Source organism: Equus quagga, chromosome 16 (genome assembly GCF_021613505.1).
Source record: "Equus quagga isolate Etosha38 chromosome 16, UCLA_HA_Equagga_1.0, whole genome shotgun sequence".
NCBI classification, from domain to species: Eukaryota; Metazoa; Chordata; class Mammalia; order Perissodactyla; family Equidae; genus Equus; species Equus quagga.
Genome location: NC_060282.1, coordinates 55,045,293 through 55,051,124, shown reverse-complemented (window position 1 = coordinate 55,051,124; position 5,832 = coordinate 55,045,293). Strand labels below are relative to the sequence as shown.

Below are 5,832 nucleotides of genomic sequence, written 5' to 3'. Positions count from 1 at the left end.
GTCTCCCATATCTCTATGCTTATAGGAACTAACGCTTACATACCAGGCATCATACTAAGGGCTTTACATAACCATCCCATTTTATACTTGCCATGGCAGTGTGGAATAGGTACTACTATCTCCATTTACAGCTTAAAAAAAATCAAGACTTAAAAAAGTTCAAGAACTTGTCCAAGGTTAAAGAGCAAGGATTCAAATCCAGTTTAGCTCCACTTCAAAATTATGCTTCTCATCAATCAGTATTTTAATAATTGATGTGACAGCCATGAAAGTGTGCCACTCATATCTCTTGAAAAGAGCTGCATATTTGCCTAATGGCCCTATTGCTGCCCCTCTGGAATTCATCCCTGCATTCATTAGGTCTCCTCTCAGGGGCAGTTTTGGGACTCATGGGCTCTATATCAGCCAGGCTGAAAATTTCTGGGAAATTCACTGCAGTCCAAGATGCTTCCTACCCAAACTCTTCCTTTTTCTCCTTCTGTAGCTGTCCTACCTGCAATGTGGTCTGAAAGCAATCCCACTTTTCCCTGCTTCTTTCAATAAATTTCCTGTATGAGTAATCTTGTTTTTGTGCATGCTTTCTATTAGTTCTGGCAAACTAATAGAAGATACACTGGGAGTGGTCTAAGAAAATAAGATGAGGCTTTGGGACAAGCTCACTCACTGCATCAACCTGTATGTCCATGTACAATCTATGTCAGTCAGGTATCCAGCATGGAGTACATGGAAACTTGTGTCTACCTTGTCAGCATAATTTCCAGAATCCATCTCTGGTAGACATATTCAAGTATAAGTGTATGGGTGTATGGGGAGTGCCTTGGCTGGGTTGATGATGAGATCTTATCTTGTCTTGAAGAAAGAAGATCACCTAAAAATCATGTTCAATAAGATTATGCTAGACCCCAAGCCAGATGACAATCCTGGGACAGGATGTTGGGAATCCTTATTTTCCTTCTAGAACAATCATATTTTGGGCTTGAGACAATAAATTCTTTGAGGGAATCTCATGTGGCCCAAGCATGTCTATGTGCTAATGTGATCAGCACAAGCTTGTGCCTTATGCTTTGTTTAGTGATCGATATTTTGTAATAGTAGGGCATAATCAGGGGTTATTCCTTAGCTCTTTTTCTCTCATTGTGTCTTCAGTGAGACATTCTGCCAAGGGTTATATCATTGATTAGTGATGTGAGAGGAGTGGGTTTCTTTGATCATAGGTACATGCCAAATAGAACATCAGATTAGTAATGAGTCTTGTTCAAAAGCAACAGGTTTTACTCATTTAGGGAACTTAAATATGAATATACAGTTTATTTTTCTGTATTAGTCTTAAGATATGTTCCTTTGGAAATAGAAATCTTTCTGTTATACATGAAATTGATCAGATTGTAAATTGAGGAAATTTTTCCTTAACTGGCACCCCAAGAAACATTCATCTCAGTCTTTATACACGTTGAGTCCAATTGCAAAAAAAAAAGGTTCAAACATCAAGAGCCAGGGGATACACTTAGGATTTGATTTTTGAGAATTCTTGATAAAGGAGGCTAGAATTGGATAAGCAAGAATTTATTGATATGGAGACACTTTCTTGGGACATGAGACTTAACACTCTAGCAAGGACCAAGGAAATGGGCAAACTGACTACAAGAGTGGCCCTTAGAATCCTGGAGAAGGTGATGACAAGGGCTGAGCAAAGTGGCAATGCCTGAGGTGCCCTGAAAGATGGTAGATGAAAGAATTAAAAACCTCACAGAGGGGGGTGAGCTGGAATGGATATTTTATGTGGAGCCAGAAGACCTTATCTTCCATGGGAGGGTCCAGAGGATACAAGGCCATGTGGAATGTCATGGTGAGAGTAGGGCACCGACATGGCTAATAAGCTCAGCGGCAGCTCCTCTGCGCCAGGGCTGATGGTAGGAGAAGCAGTCTTAGACTGGGCTCATTCCTTCATTATATTCTCCAAAGTTATAAAGGCTTGGTTGTAGTACTTGACAACTAGAAGGCGGGAGGCCATAATTACATTGGCCCATGAGGAATTATAGACCTAGTTAATAGAGAATGACATCCCTAGAGGTAAAATAAAAGAACCAAGGATGCTGCTTGGCATCTACAACCAAAAAAGGCAAGAAGGCTGATGGCAGTTGCCCCCAGTAAAAAGTGACTATCCCTTGCTTCATTCTAAGACCTGAGCAGATTTTCAGATTTGGAATCTATTGACTAAAAACATGTCCAAGTCTTAGGAGGAAGGACCCTACTCTTCAACAAAAATATATACTCTAACCATTCTCCCAGTCTGTCCCAAAGAGACTTATGGCCATTTACTTGGGTGATGTATACTGAGGAAAAGCGAATCCCAAACATTTTGAGTACTACCTGACAAAGGGTCTTAACTGACATTTTAACTGGAGACCCAATGTGTCATCATGGTTCCTTGCTAGAGCAGGGGTTTTGGAGGGAGTTTGATAAGTGATTTTCTGGACTGAAGTTCTAATAAAGTCCAGCCCAAGTAGGCCCAATGGTCTTTTCCCCAGTTCCCAAATGTGTGATTAAAATCGATAGAATTGGCAGTTGGAGTAATTCTCACATTGAGTCTTTGGCCTGTGGAGTAAGAATTATTTATAGTGGGAAAAGCCAAGTAGAATTCTCTCAAACTATTATCTGAAAAGATAATATTGTGCCTTAGGGGAAATGACAGAGATTGGTGCCATCCTTCAGAACCTCAAGGATGCAGAAGCGGTGATGTAGTGGGTTGAAAGCAGGACCCCAAAAGTATGTCCATATAACCCTGTCCATGTAACCTTGTTTGGAAAAAGGGTCTTTGTAGGTATAATTAAGTTAGGATCTTGAGACGAGATCATCCTGAATTATCCAGGTGGGTGCTAAACCCTATGACAAATGCCCTTATAAGAGACAGAAGAGGAAAAAACCCAGAGGAGAAGGCAATGTGACAATGGAGGACAGAGATGTGGCCACGCACTTTGCAAGGAAGCTAGCAGCCACCAAAAGCTGGAAGAGAGAAAAAATTCTCCACTAGCATCTCTAGAGGGAGTATGGCTCGGGAAACGAATACAGATGGTCTCTATCGTATGTTTATTTAATTTGCCAGTCTGGTGCCTGCAGAAATCTGATGAATCTTGGAGGATAAATGTTGACTACCATAAGCTCAATCAGGGAGCCACCCTGATATGGTTGTCCTGGACATTGTGTCATTACTGGATCAGATTCATAAGGCCTCGGGTACATGGTATCTGCCACTGGTTTGCAAGAAGCATTCTTTTTCATTCAAACCAGAAAATAGAATCAGAAATTGTTCATGTTCATGAGCAAGAATATTCATTTACAGATTGCCACAGGGCTTTATGAACTCTCTGGCCCTCTGTCATAATATACTCTAATACACTAGAGGTCTTGGCATGTATACTCCAAAGGGTAGAAGACAAACTTTATAAAGATTCAAGGATCTGCCAATTTAGTAAAGCTTTAGCATCCACGGCTTGCCTTATGGTGTCATGTCCCTCCCAAAGTAAAGGACAAATTGCTGCATCCTGAATCTCCCACCACAAAGAAGGAAGCCCAATGCTTGGTTGGCCTCTGAGGGTTCTGGACATAACACACTCCACACCTGAGAATACTGCTCAAGCCCATTAACAAGTGACAAAACATGCTGCCAGCTTTGATTGGGACTCAGAGTGAGAAAGGGCTCTGCAGTAAGCTGCCTTATGACTTGGTCCAAGGCGGTGGTAGCAAAGGATACAGTACAGATTTAACAGCAAGCTCCAGTGTGAGAATCATAATGCAGGCTCCTGGGAATTTGGAGCAAGGCCATGCCATCAGCAGCAGAGAATGACATAGTTTTTGAGAAACTGGGGTGTTTCTGTATCTTGGTAGAGTTGGAACACTTGACCATGAGGCATCAAATGACCATCATAAAGAACTGCCCAATATAAGAATTCTGTGAGAACCAGCATATCATAAAGCCACACATGCCCAGTAGCGTTCCATTGTCAGATGGATCTGGTACATCTGGGATTGAGCCTGAGCAAGACAAAAACACATGAGGAAGCTTCCTGAGCAGGTAGCCCAGTTGCCCATGTTATCTATTACAGATTTATCAGTGCCCTCCCGCAGCTCACACCTATGGCCAGACAGGGGGTGAGGGTCCCTAAATGACCAATGTAGAAGAGAAGGCCAAGCTTGGTCTATGAGTAGGTCCACTGAGCATGTGGGGACAAGACTAAACTGATGGAGACTTCATTACCACCACATGCAGGAGTAGACTCAAAAGATAGTGGAGAGGAAAAAAAATCTCATGAATTGGCAGAGCTGCAAAGAGTGCTCCTGGTGATTCACTTCGAGTGGAAGGAGAATTAATCCAAAGAAAAAACATATCCACATGACTGGGTAGTGGCCGGTTGCCTGGCCTGTAGGGGAAAGGAAGGACCCTGTACGATTGGAGACAAGGAGGTCTGCATAGAGGCATGCAGATAGACATAAGAGAGTAAGAAGAGTAAAGATTTTTGTATCACATCTCAACACCCTCCAGAAAACATCCACCCAAGAAGAGTCACTGAACAACCAAGTAGACAAAATGATGCAGCTATTTCAGTGAAGCCAGTCTTTGTCATTGGCACCTTGGAACTAGCAGAATTAGAATAAGGAGCATGTAAACAGTGTGGCCACAGTGGCAGAGACGGAGGCTAGGTATGGGCCCAACAGCATGCACTCTGCTTACCAAGGCTGATCCAGCCACTGCTGCCTCTGGAAGTCCAGTTGTCAGCAACAGAGACCAATGGTGAGTCCTGATATGAAATAATTATTCTGATTGTTCTAAGTACTTTTTTCCTTTTTTGGCATTGAATTTTTAAAATGATCATTAAATAATAGACATTTGTGGTGAAAAAACTTACAGATTTTTTAGAGTATTTAATAAAAAATGCTATTGGTCTGAAATAGTAAACAGAGAAATAAAATTGAAACCCCTAACCTTCAAGATAGAGACATGACAAAGTATGCCTGAAGTCCAGCATCCTAGAGTGCCTTCTGCAAGACTGACAGGCTTAGTCTGATGGGAGGTACATGACACACACAAGAAAGAACCAGGGAGGGGCTAGGATGGCCAAGCACCCGGCCACCCGCATTGGGTCTATAGCTCTTCTGTCACATCCGTATCTGAGCCAAAGCTACCAGAAAAAGAAAGTCTATATGCAAACTCATTTTTTAATGAAATGAAATAAAAATTGGACGAGTCACTTACTATTACTTTTGGTGGTTACAAATAATTTTTTTTTCTATCAACACTAGACTATGTGTGCCTAGATTTTATTAGGTAGTCTGGCTTCACATGGCATACACTGCTTGATTTAAGGCAGCTTCCTTTAGTCATCAGTAAAAAAATGCAGAGTCATTTTGAAATCACAGCCAATCTGCTGAATATGAGGTTTTGAAACACGATAGTATGTTATTGTATATTATTTACATTTTGTTCAATTTCATATATTTTTATATCTATCTGGAAGATGCTGGTTTAACTAAAATTCATCTTTCTCATTTTCTTTCTGTCTCTCTCTAACATGACAGCTTCCTTGCCTAAGGCCTTTTAAGTTAATTTATTTATGTAAACAGAAGGTTTAGCTGTAAGTGCAAGTATGACTTTGCATTTTATGAAGGCCAATGGTAATACTGAAATTATCATGTAAATGTGTCAAGCAGGTGACATGTATACTTTTCCTTTCACATTTTATTTATTTATTTATTTTTTTTAAAGATTTTATTTTTTCCTTTTTCTCCCCAAAGCCCCCCGGTACATAGTTGTGTATTCTTCGTTGTGGTTTCTTC

The 5,832-nt window shown here is 40.9% G+C and overlaps 1 non-coding gene across 1 annotated transcript; it reads left to right on the top strand.

Annotated features, from left to right (window-relative positions):
* The first annotated feature begins 823 nt into the window (after positions 1-823).
* Positions 824-903, top strand: LOC124228306 (small nucleolar RNA SNORD115). The gene has a single exon (XR_006885693.1). It is a non-coding gene; the product is annotated as a small nucleolar RNA SNORD115 (small nucleolar RNA).
* The last annotated feature ends 4,929 nt before the right edge of the window (positions 904-5,832 follow it).